Source organism: Mastomys coucha, unplaced genomic scaffold (genome assembly GCF_008632895.1).
Source record: "Mastomys coucha isolate ucsf_1 unplaced genomic scaffold, UCSF_Mcou_1 pScaffold3, whole genome shotgun sequence".
NCBI lineage: Eukaryota > Metazoa > Chordata > Mammalia > Rodentia > Muridae > Mastomys > Mastomys coucha.
In genome coordinates this window covers 57808014-57820681 of record NW_022196909.1, presented here as the reverse complement: position 1 = coordinate 57820681, position 12668 = coordinate 57808014, and the positions used below count along the sequence as shown (strand labels likewise).

Genomic DNA, 12668 nt, shown 5'->3' with positions numbered 1-12668 from the left:
AGAAGAAGAAGAAGAAGAAGAAGAAGAAGAAGAAGAAGAAGAAGAAGAAAGAGAGAGAGAGAGAAAGAAAGAAAGAAAGAAAGAAAGAAAGAAAGAAAGAAAAAAAGAAAGAAAGGAATGAAGGAAGGAAGGAAGGAAGGAAGGAAGAAAGGAAGAAAGAAAGAACTAATTGAATTAATTTGGCCAGGTTGAGCAGAAGCCATCACACAAACAAACACAAATGTGAAAGGTTTTATTGGAAAAAGATCATCTGCTCAACACAAGCTCTCTCCGTCCAGCACTGTACAGGCAGGACTGCCCCACTGAGACAAACCGACTCATAATAGACAGTGCTAATCCTCAACAGTAAGGCAAGTCCCGCGAGCAGAGTTTAAATAGTCCATTTCATGAGAAAGAAGCAAACAATGTGGAGATTTTGTTAAAAGCTTTAAAGCCCATGTCAAACAAAAACAACAGCAACAACAACAAGCAAACAAGACCCCCCAGTCTCTGAGGTTCTGGAGACTGAAAAACTGACCTGGGTCACAAGGACAGATACCATGGTGGCCTGATAACCCTCACAACAAGACTCGTTTGTAGCCTAGGACTGTGAGCTCACCTCGCTTCCGTTCACCGTGGCGCTACATATGATGAATTTATTATATTGATAACTTTACTAGACGACACAACATTCTTATTGTAGTTTTGTATGTATATGTGGGGTCTGTCTGTGTGTGTACATGTGCATCTACATATGGAGGTCAGAGGTCAACCTTAGATGGTATTTTCTCAAGTGCTGTCTAGCTTTACTGTGACAAAGTGGGCTAGGCTGACTGGCTTGTGAGCCCCAAAGATCTTCCTAGAATAAGTTGGGCTGCCATGCTCAGTATGTTTTCATGGGTCCAGGGGATAGAACTCAGGTCTGCATGCTTGCTCACAGGATATACACTTTGCTGACTGAGCAGCCTCTCCCGGTCTATTTTCTACCTCTAATATTAATCCCTCCAACTTTTCACTCTGAAAGTGATAGAGCCTGTTCTTCTATCCCCCGTTGAGTAGGAATCTGTAGGGGGGTCGAAGATGGACCAAGATTTAAAAGCACTTGCTGCTCTTGCAAAGGACTCAGGCTTCATACTCAAGACCCATAGAGTGGCTCACAACCGTCTGAAACTCCAGTTGCAGGTCACCTGATGCCCTTAGGCATATACACGGTATACTTGCATACAGGCAGGCAAAACATCCTCACACATAAAATAAAAATAATAAAATAAAGAACAGGAGCATCTGGTATATTATCTGGGTGTCTGGGGGAGGCTATGGGATGAGGTTCTCTCTTCCCACCTGGGGAATGTGCTAGTCACAGAGTCTCAGCCAGATTGGGCATGGCCAAGAGTATGCATGAGGCCATAATGGTGTGGACCTTTTGCTCTAACCTACCATGTTTCAAAATAATTTTCACAGCCATGAAGATGATATATCTACCCCATAAAGAACTATGGCCTTCACACCATGTAATGCCTGCTTCTCTAGGGAGACGGTCTATGCAAGAGCCTAAGACATTTGGGACAGTTTCCTCTTCATAGCTGTAGGTAAAGCCCCGTGAAGTTAAGGAAGTTAAGGATGCTATGCGAGCTGTCCTTGCAAATATATGGGGTGGTTCCCGCAGTACATGGTTTTACGAGGCGTGGCTTTAAGTAAAAATGTGAATGGGTTGACATTTGTCCTGCAGGTGCCACCCTTCTACTGTCTGAATTCTTTACCTTGTGATACACATACCTTCTGCTACCATGACCTTAGATACCCTGTATCCTTCTGATAATTCTATTTCTTCCTGTTTACAACTAAAAAGCTTACATCAGTTACTGGTAGGCACGTAGTTGGGATTGATATCTATAATCTCAATACTTAGGAGGCAGAGGCAGAAGACTGTTGAGTTTAAGTCCAGCCTGGGCCGCATAGAGAGACCCTTTCTCAAAAATAGATACATAGATGGATAGGTAGACAGACAGACAGACAGGCAGATGATAGATAGATAGATAGATAGATAGATACATACATACATACATACATACATACATACATACATACATACCATTTGCATGTATTCTGGCTTAAATGAACATATGCATTTATTTCTCTTGCCTGAAAGTGTATCTCCAGTGTTCGAATTAAGGTGTAAAGGAGAGCAGGAGACAGATAATAGTATGCACACATGAACACATGCACACATGCACACACATACCATTGTGGAACCTAGCAAGGGAAGTCTCTGCTGACACTGTTTTTAAGACATCTACTGCCTTCTGGAAGAAGTAAGACATATAAGTCTTCCAGCAAAATATCACACTAGTTTTGTGAGTGATTCGAGTGTACACAACGAGTTTACAGGGCTCAGCATGCAGACATCCTCCTGCCTTCAATCTTAGTCCCCATGGTTAGTGACTCATAAAGCAAGCCTCGCCTCTTACAAGAAAAGCCAAGCAACTTATTCAAGCCTTCATTCCTTGCCTGGCCACCTTTGTCAGAGAGACAGGTTTTAATTTCGGTTACGGTTGGGTGATTAGCAGAGATTTTATAATAAAATTAGAAAGAATTTAACAAAGTACTTTACTAGATTAGTGTCCTGACTGATTGTAGAATGTATTTGTATGGGTGTTTGCTGTTTTCTGTAATCCCTTCTGTATCTGTATGTGTGTGTGTGTGTATGTATATATGTATGTATTATGTAAGTATATGTATGTGGTGCATGTATGTGAGTGTGTGTGGTGTCAGTGTGTGTGAGTGTATGTATGAGTATGTGTATTGTGTGAGTGTGTGTATATGTTATGTGTGTATGCACGCATGTAAGTATATGTGGTGTGTGTGTGAGTATGTGTGTGTCTGTAAATGTATGTGATGTATATATATGAATGTGTGTCAGTGTGTGAGTGTGTGCGAGTGTGTGTGTATGAGTATGCATTTCATGTGGGTATGTATGTGTATGTATGTAAGTGTATGTGATGTATGTATGTGTGTATGTGAGTGTGGGTCTGTACTGACTCTGTTCCAAGTTTATCTTAATGGAAATTGCCATGGAAAAGCCAAGGCCACTTCCCCAAATTCCCTCCCACCTTGACCTGTCCATTCACTACTGTTATTATTATTTCATCATCATCATCATCATCACCACCACCACCACCATCATCATCATCATTGTCAATCATGTGTCTTTACCTGTAACTGTATGATGCAAGGGGCATGTGAATGCCATGTAGATGTGTGGAGGTCAGAGGACAACCTTATAGAGGAATCCAACTTGCATCATATATCCAAGCCATCTCACTTTATCTGCTGAGCCTCTTGGCCAGTGCCTTGACCTTCTGTTTATACCTCCTTCAGTAGCTTTCTACGCTTGTGTCTCTGCCATGAGGGATGAGACAAAGTTCATATAAGTGGATCCCTCACTGTTGTGGTTGAGACCGGATCTCGCGTAGCTCAGGCTGGCTTCCAACTCTTTGTAAAGCTGAGACTGATCTTGAACGCCTGATCCTTCCGCCTCTACCTCCCAAGGGCTGGGATTCCAGGCTGTGCCACCATGTTCAGTTATAAGTGAAGATTTTTATGGAAAATAAAATGAATTTTTCTAGGCCTATGGGGTAAAGAGTGATGGGTCATCTTTACTTGGAGAAGAAATAAGGGGGAAACCACTGGAAAGGCCAGTTGTTTTTCTGAGAGTCACTGAAGGTGCTCAATTGGGAGAAAACTTTCAGATTTATACTGGTTTGTGCAAGGTTTCAATAGACTCATTCAATAAATTACAGTGGAAATAAATTTACTTGTATCAGACACTTAAGGTAGCACAGACTTGTGATCCCAGAACTTGGAGGAGGCAGGAGGATAAGAGGTTCAAAGTCAAAGCCAACCTGGGTTGCATTGCTGAGTTTGGTACCAGCCTGGACGACATGAGACCTGTCTGGAACAAACCAACCTAATAAATAAAATCCAGTTTAATCTTCTCAAGCATGAGCTTGAGAAATAAAAAACAACAACAAAAAAAAACCTTATTTTTAACAGGCTCCCCGTTGAAGCTGTTGTATTCTAGCAAGCCAAACTTCTCAGGTCCATAGCAGTGGGCCTACCCTGTCCTGGAGAGAACCCTTGCCTTTCATTTGAAAATCTAGCATTTGAGACCAAGAAAAATCTCAAGTTACACAGTTGGGAAACACAGAGCCCTGTTGTTTCTAATAGTTGCTTCAACAACTCCTTTCCTTGTTTATCTTTTCAGGAAATGAGATGTTGAAATTAGAATATTCCCCATAGAATAAAATACAGTGTAACCAACAGAGCTTGGGTCCTAAGGAATCACACAACAGCTGTTAGCTTACCTGGGACTCCTGTCTTCACAGCACAGCCGAGCCTTTCTCCAGGGCTCCCCAACCACTGGCACCGTTGGGAGATGCCAAGGGACAGTGGTGACCCAGGACAGGACTGGCAGCCACAGGTCCACTTATATATCACCAGCTCAGGCCAGGTTGCCTCTGCTGGCAAGCACTGGGACACACCCCTTGCAGAGGGAAAGCCAACAGACTTTCCTGCTCTCCCTCCCTCCCAACAGCAGAGCTAGTAAGACAGGCAGTCCAGAGACCAAAGACTTCCCGCTTCTGCCACCAGAGATTCGAGGCTGAGATTGACTACAAAGGGGGCACATATGCTCTTGGGCATGCAGATCAGGACCCTGCAAAACACCATTCCCTTGGGCACTCCTGTCCAACCTATCTGGACATTCAGGGGTCACACCTCATAAAGCTGAAGAAATGCAGCCCTCCCTGTGGAAGTGCACAGAGGAGAAGCAGGTGAGTTCTGTGCGAGCATAGATAAGATCTTTTCTTTTGCAACGGTCTCACCCAAAGCTGAAAGCACCACCATGCTGCTTTCCTGAGTAAAGGACCCACAGACCTCCTTGTGGAAAAAAACGTGGACTGGACAGCAGCTAACAGGATGGCAGGAATGTGCTGAAGGTGAATGACAGTTAATAGCAATCAAGTTCTATCTAAGGTGTCATCCAGCTTAAAGACAGAAGGGTTGGCTCTCATCGATGAGCAAGCTGTCTCACTGAATTGCTGAATTGCTTTACAGTCAACATAACTATAGACGTGAACAGCCACATTTAAATTACACAGATAACTATCTGGAGGCAAAAAAAAAAACCAAGATACTTCTCAAAGAGGAACGTATTTCCCTGAATTCAGTGAACTTCCTCATTTTATTTTGCTTCCTTTAAGCATGTAGAGTGTACAAATGGCTCGAGCTGCTTTACAGTATGAATGCAAGAACAGCATAGTGTTGGGTAAAAATAAAGAACCATGAAGTAGAAATGTTAGAGGGTATGTTAGCTAATGCCTATACTCTCAGCATGTGAGATGCTGAGGCAGGAGGATTGCTTTGAGTTCAAGACCATCTGAAGCCCTAGACTACAGAGTGAGAACCCACCCATGCATGCATGCATACATACATACACATACACATACATACATACACATACATACACATACATATACATATATACACATACATACACATACATATACATATATACACATACATACACACACATACATACACATATATACACATATACATACATATACATATACATATATACACACCTATACATACACATACATATACATATATACACACATATACATACACATACATATACATACACATACATATACATACATACACATACATATACATATATACACACATATACATACACATACATATACATATATACACACATATACATACACATACATATACATATATACATACATATACATACATACATACACATACATACACATACATACACATACATATACATATATACACATATATACATATTCACACACATACACACACACATATGTACTGACTCTGTACTGATTCTGTTCCCAGTACCACATAAACCATGGTGGTGCACATCTGTAATCTTCACACTTAGGAAATAGAGGCAGGAGGATCAGAAGTTTGAGGTCCTCCTCCTTGGGTATACGGTGAGTTCTGGGTTTTCCTGTGCTATACAGTGAGAGACCTTACCTCAAAAATAAATAAATAGATAGATAAATAGATATATAGATAAATAAATAAGGGAACATTTAGAAGGTAATATCAAAACCATGCAAATGATAATCAGGGTGATTATTATGTTTTAAAAACCCAAAACTTCATTCTCAGCACAGAACTGCCTAGGCCCTGTGAACAGAAGGGAAAGGTTTGTCTATTGGGGCATACTGTCGTCCTTTCTGAGCAAAGGAGGCCTCTGCCTTAGAAGGGAGAGCATTAGCCTAGGAGCAGTGAGTTTCAGGGGAAATAGCCCTGTGCTCAGGGTGTACTTCCAACATGAGAGTCTACTTAATCTCTCATCAAAGCCATCGGGGTCTCGAGGCATGTTCTTAACTCGGCTCTAGTTTTCTACACAGCTGGACTGCTCAATATATATCATAACCCTTCTCCAGTCAGTGCAGATCTGACACAATAGGAAACTTAGCAGGGAAATGGAGCCCATCTGAAAACTTCTATTATTTGAGGGTGTTGAGCATGGTCCCCTTGTTTGCCCACCAGTCATGGGGAAAGAAAACTTAGAACTGAATGGAGTTAGTTTCATTCTCGCCCTATTCTCTCACTTCAGAGTTCTGCCTCTCCAAACCAACCAGTTGTCAGAGGCTCCAAAGTCCCACTCAGTGCAAATGGCTGAGAATGTCTAAAAACATATCCAGTTCCATACCCAGCAGTCTAGGGTTGATTACAGCAGGCGTTTCTTTTGCTATTGCTATATTAAAGCATGCTGCTCGTAGAAGTGCCTTAGTCAATGACAGCTTCATTGCAGGATGCTCATAAAATTGGGCTGTCCAGGTGTGAGGAGATACACTGTAATCTCAACACTCAGGAGGCTGAGGCAGGGGGATTGTACACCTGAGAGGACAGCTACATACTGAGTTCCAAGCCAGCCAGAGGTACATATGAAGACCCTGTGAAACAGGAAAATGTACAAATGGAAGTAAATGAAATGGGACTGAAAAACTTCCAGGTTATTTGGGCTGGACCGTGGCTGTGAAGTAAGACAGTAGTCATGGAGGGAGACCATGAAGCAATAGAAGGTCAGACAGAATGGTCGGTTCACAAGGAGCTAGATGTAAATCACTAGGAGTTCAGAGGGAAGGTCCCTCATTCACCTTTATTGTGTTGTGCCCAGAGTTCTTAGGGGCAAGTGTATGGCTCTCAGCACCAATGAAGGCCCTACCATATCTTAGAACAAAAGCACGTGGTAGGATTCTAGGAGACAAGCGATGGTCTTTGGAGACTCTCATGCCTGCATTGGTTTGGGATCAGGAAAGGAGGATATGATCTGAACCACTAAACCTACTGGATGGTTTATAATCCCAGTATTTAGACTATTTCAGAAATAAGGTGCATTTTTGAAACTAATGACCCACTCGTAAGCTATTTATTTACTCCTTCTGGTTTCCTCATAAAAGCCGTGAACACGTGAAGCTGGATTCCTCAGTACTTCCTGGTTAGATTGTGGGGCATAACAAAGATACCACGAAGGAAGGGGCAGAAGGAAGGGTGTGGGTTTGGCCATGTGACTGCCCTAGGTCTCACCATTGTGAGTTCAAAGCTAGGCTAAGCTATGGAGGAAGCCTTGCTGAGGGCCTAAATCAACACACTTTGTGAAGCAGGCGGTAAGTGTTCAGCTATGTTCAAAAAGCAAGCTAAGCACGTATTGGTGTGCTCTACGCTTCATAGATTCTCATTCTACAAATACAGGAGACTCAAAAGAAAGATCTAGGAGGAGGAGCAGCTCCAAGCCGCACTAGCTTCAACTGCTGATTTGTGTAGTCAGTCTAATTGTGAAAGACCAGAGCTAACGAGGGTGTGGCAATACACCCGGTGATCTCAGCACTTGGAGGCTTAGAAGCTCAAGGTCATCTACACCATAGCAGTAAATTTGATATCTGCCTGGAATACAGGAGAGCGTATCTCAAAGTAAATAAATCAATAAAGCCTTTTTACACTGTTGTAATTATTTTTGTGTGTAGTTTTTAAATATGTATTTATTTTAATTTTACGTGTATGAGTGTTTGCCTGTATGTAAGTATACTATATGTGTGCAGTGCTGGAGGTGGCCAGCAGAGGGCGATAGGTTACTTGGAGCTGGAGTTGCAGAAGGTTGTGAGCCCCTACTGGGTGCTGGGAACGGAACCCAGATTCTTTGCAAGAGCAGCCAGTGCTGTGAACTGGTAAGCATCTCTCCCCTTCCTCTCGTCAATCGCTTATCTTTGGGTATTTTGTCAAAACAATAAGAAAATTGACTAGCTCAGGATTTCAGGACTTCTTAGAGTAGCATAAAACAAGACAGTCCTTGAATTCCCATGAGGATGCTTTGTTGATGGCTCGGGAAGACTTACACCCGGCTCTGACCACTCATGGCTGGAAGCAGGGTTAGCTGGGGGGGGGAAACGACCAGCAGATTTCAGGACAAGCCTTAAGCCAGTATTTCTCAACTGTGGGTCACAGCCTCCACAGAGGTCACATACCAGATAGCCTGCATATCAGATATTTCCAGTAGGAAAATTGCGGTTATGAAGTAGCAAGGAAATAATTTTGTGGTTGGGGGTCACCAAAAGGTGAGGAGTTGTATTAAAAGGCTGCAGCCTTAGGAAGGTTGAGAAGCACCGGCTTAAGCCTTTGTCAGAGTGACTTGGGATGCATGCTTTCTGGGGGGACAGGGTATTATCACTCAATGGTATCGCTATTGAACATAAGACCAAAGATACTGAGGACCACGGTGGTGGTACATGCTTATGATCCCAGCATTCAGGAGGTAAGGGCAAGAGAATATAATATATATAAAGTGAGGTCACAAAACTGTGGGAACCCCTACCACCCCAGAGACAAGCTTGCCAATTGCAAAGGTGGGAGCTGACTGAGACGAGCAACACGGAGAGGGGTTATGTCATACACTTAGCCACCGAGACTTACTGAAAGCCTAGTAGATACCAAATATGATTCTGAGCAGTCTCCATGACTTTTGAACTCTCGGTAGCAGCTCCCACTATTGATCCCATTTTACAGATGAGGAAGTTGAGGCGCGGTGCTATTGAGGAAATGAGACACCAGGAAGCCAATGCAGCCAGACTGGAAAGTCCAGTCTGTGAACCTGTATACTACTATAACCTGTTTCCCAAAGACAAACAAGTAGCACAAGCAGAAACATCCGGCCCTGCTGACGAGCCACGGAAAAGATGGATGTAAACACAGGTGCTCAGGAGGTAGGGGTGTTACCATGAACCCTTCATGATAAGCCAGAAAGACATGCACAGCTCATAGACTCCCTTTGCCATTTCATTCAACACGTGAACTTCAAGAGTTCCTAATCCAAGGTCCTGGGTAAATTTGGCAGAGCTAGGCAAGGTGCCCATCTACTGCTTTGTTAAGAATGTGAAGGGTAGCACTTGGGAGGCAGAGGCAGGCGGATTTCTGAGTTCGAGGCCAGCCTGGTCTACAGAGTAAGTTCCAGGACAGCCAGGGCTACACAGAGAAACCCTGTCTCGAAAAATCAAAAATAAAATAAAATTAAATTAAATTTAAAAATGTGAAGGGTTTACATGTGGCAGATAGAGCTGGGAAGAAAGGAACTACAGAGTAAATGAATCATTTCCTCTCTCATTTTGCCTGTGCGTGTGTGTGTGATATGCATGTATACCCGTGACTGCATGTATGTGAAGGTGTGCTAAGATTAAGATGTGGTAGCCTGAGCATGACCGCCAAACTTCAGAATGTCTAAAATTAAGCTAAGGGCGCCATCTAGTGGCGAGTATTTACACTGCAGCAGACGACATCATCTGGGGCGTAGCCCTGCCAGTACCGAATGGGTGTGTGGATCTGAGGGCAGGCTTGCAGTTCACCAATGGAACCGAGAGCTAGGGTTGTCCTGTCTACTCTGTGGGGCGACAGGTAGTCCGTTTGCAGCACACTTTGCTCGTTCATCCGTTTATTTTACCAACACACACTCATGTTAAACGTTACTAGGTAACAACACATGATACAACACAAGTCCTGGATTAAAACAACAAAACAAACGAACAAACAAAAAAAACATAATCTGCAATTACTACCTTCAAGGACCTTCAGCGGTGGAAAACTGGGCCAGCAACAACAATCAGTTAACATCCACAGTGATGAGGGCTGACGTCCTTATACCAGGGAAGGCCGTGGAAGCGGCACAGAGATGAATCCTAGCAGGTAGGAGGAAGAAATGTCTAACCCACAGACCTCAAGCTGGCACCCCGCGGGCCTCATCTGGCCTGCAGATGTGTTTTGCTTGGATCGTGCAGTGCTTTTATAACTTGGAATTAGCTGCCGATGCCTAAGCGTCGTGGGATTTCACATGAAAACCCAAATTTCCCATTCTTTTAGAAAACTGAAAGATCCGTATTCCCATACAGTGCAGCTATGCAGAAATGCACTTCCTAGGGCTCTTTCATAACAGCCAATAGTTTGCTTCTTCCGGTGAATTTTGGCATGTTTCTAGGTAATCGGGATACAAAACTCAAAAGCACAAAAACATTCACTGCAATGTAAGTTTCACAGCCTGCCATGTCTCAACCCATAAAAGTATCCTCTTTGCCAGTCAGGTATGGAATAAATGTTCATTCCTCCCTCACAATATACATCCAAATTCATTTTATCTAGATTCAAGTTTTCAACACAAAATATAATCTGTGAATACATTAGAAGAAAACACACAATTGCTATGTGTTCGCTGACTGTGTCTGTTACTTTGCTGTGGCTGAGATAGAACACCAATACCAAAGGATATGTCAGGAAGGAGTTTATTTGGGCTTGTGCTTCCGGGAAGATAAAGTCGTCATGGCAGGAGACACACCAGCAGGAGACAGGCATGATGGCAGGAGCGGGAGACAGAGATCCTATGATCAACTACAAACATAAGGCAAGGGGAGCAAGACAGATGTAAATCTTGGACCAGTGATATAATTTTCCCATCTTCAAACAGCATCACCAGCTGGAGACTGATATGCTTTGTAGATGCGGCGGAAGGGGGTGCCTTAGAGGGCCCATGCTGAGGTATCTCCATTGCTGCCCCCAGGTACCAGGCATACAAAGTTCTGTATGAAATGAAGTTTATTTGGGGCATGGGAACGGAGTGTGGTAAAGTGTCAGAGAGGGATGGAAAGAGAGAGGAGAGAGAAAGAAGGGAAGGGGCCAGCTGGAAACAGTGGGTGGGATCAGGAGTAGAAAACAGGGGGGTGCGGGGGGAGCACAAATAGTCCTTTTATAGCAAGGCAAGCTATTGATAGGTTAACTTTTGGGCAGAGCCTAGAGGAACCGCTAACAGAGACCAAGTATTCAAATGTCTGAGTCTATGGGGACATTTCTCATTGAAACCATTACATTCAATCTCCTGGGCCCCATTGGCCTATAGCCATATCATAATGCAAAATGCATCTAACCCAGCTTCAAAAGTCCCCATGGTCTTTAGCAGTCTCCACACTGCTTAAAAGTCCAAAGTCACTTCTGAGATTCGTGGCAATCTCTTAATTATGACCCCCTGTGAAATAAAAAAGTAAATTACATACTTCTAATAGCACAGAATATACCAAACCATTCCAGAGAGAGAGAGAGAGAGAGAGAGAGAGAGAGACAGAGAGACAGAGAGACAGAGACAGAGACAGAGACAGAGACAGAGAGACAGAGAGACAGAGAGACAGAGAGACAGAGAGACAGAGAGACAGAGAGTGGGGAGCATAGAGAAGAATTCTAAGACTCAGAAAGACAACATCCAAATTCTGTAGTTCTGTGTCCAGACTTAGATAGCTACACCAGCTTTGCTGTCCACAACACACATCTGCCGCTTGGGCTGGTTCTACTCTCTGTATGCAGGTCTCCCTGAAAGATAACTCAGGACTGTAGCATCTCAAGCGTCTAGGGGTCTCTAATGAAACCCAGGCTTCACTTCCACACATTGACACAATGGCCTACCAGGCCCTCTGCCTAGGGCCTTCATAAAGGGGTCCTTCTGACACACAGTTCCTGGTCTTTGTAGACCTCTGAAACCGCAGAGGACAAGTCCATGAGCCTTTAACTCTGTCTTCTGACACAGCTCTAAAACTAGTTCTACCTAAATGACACTGGCAAGATCAGATGCCAGCTTGGGACGGACCTGCCCGCTTGGATCATGGTAGCAGCAGTGACATTATTCAATTGCTTCCTAAGATCAGAAAACAACTTAGGCTCCCCAAATACCACAAGATGGAAACTTAGCTGGGTAAGATCTTACTCCAGGACAACCTTCCCTTTCTTACAATGTATCTGAAGGCCTTTCCTTAATGGTGTCCCCATTACAGCCTTTCTTCCAGCACATGTCTTGCCTGCAACATTGTTTCCCAGTGCTCTTTTTTTCTCCAAATAGCACATTTTGTGTTTCTTTCTGCCCCATTCACTTTTTAATAAATTACAGACCTGCATAAACGTACCAATAATAACCATGCCATTGAGTCAACATTATGCGGTCTTGGAATTTCTTTAGCCAGAGAAATTGGCCCATTACATTTTAATTTTTCTGCATACAAGTTCTCAGGACATGGGCAGAAGGCAGCTTGATTCTATGCCCAAAAAAA

The 12668-nt window shown here is 43.4% G+C and overlaps 1 protein-coding gene across 4 annotated transcripts in view; it reads right to left on the bottom strand.

Annotated features, from left to right (window-relative positions):
- Adgrf1 (adhesion G protein-coupled receptor F1) overlaps nucleotides 1–12668 on the bottom strand; it is an 87922-nt gene that overhangs the window by 51829 nt on the left and 23425 nt on the right. The window contains exon 1 of one of the 4 annotated variants that reach the window (XM_031348222.1): nucleotides 10146–10604. The exons of the other annotated variants lie outside the window; for them this stretch is intronic. The gene's annotated coding sequence lies outside the window, so the exon portion shown is untranslated. Of the gene's footprint in view, nucleotides 1–10145; nucleotides 10605–12668 lie in introns of those variants that run through there. 4 annotated transcript variants of the gene reach the window in all.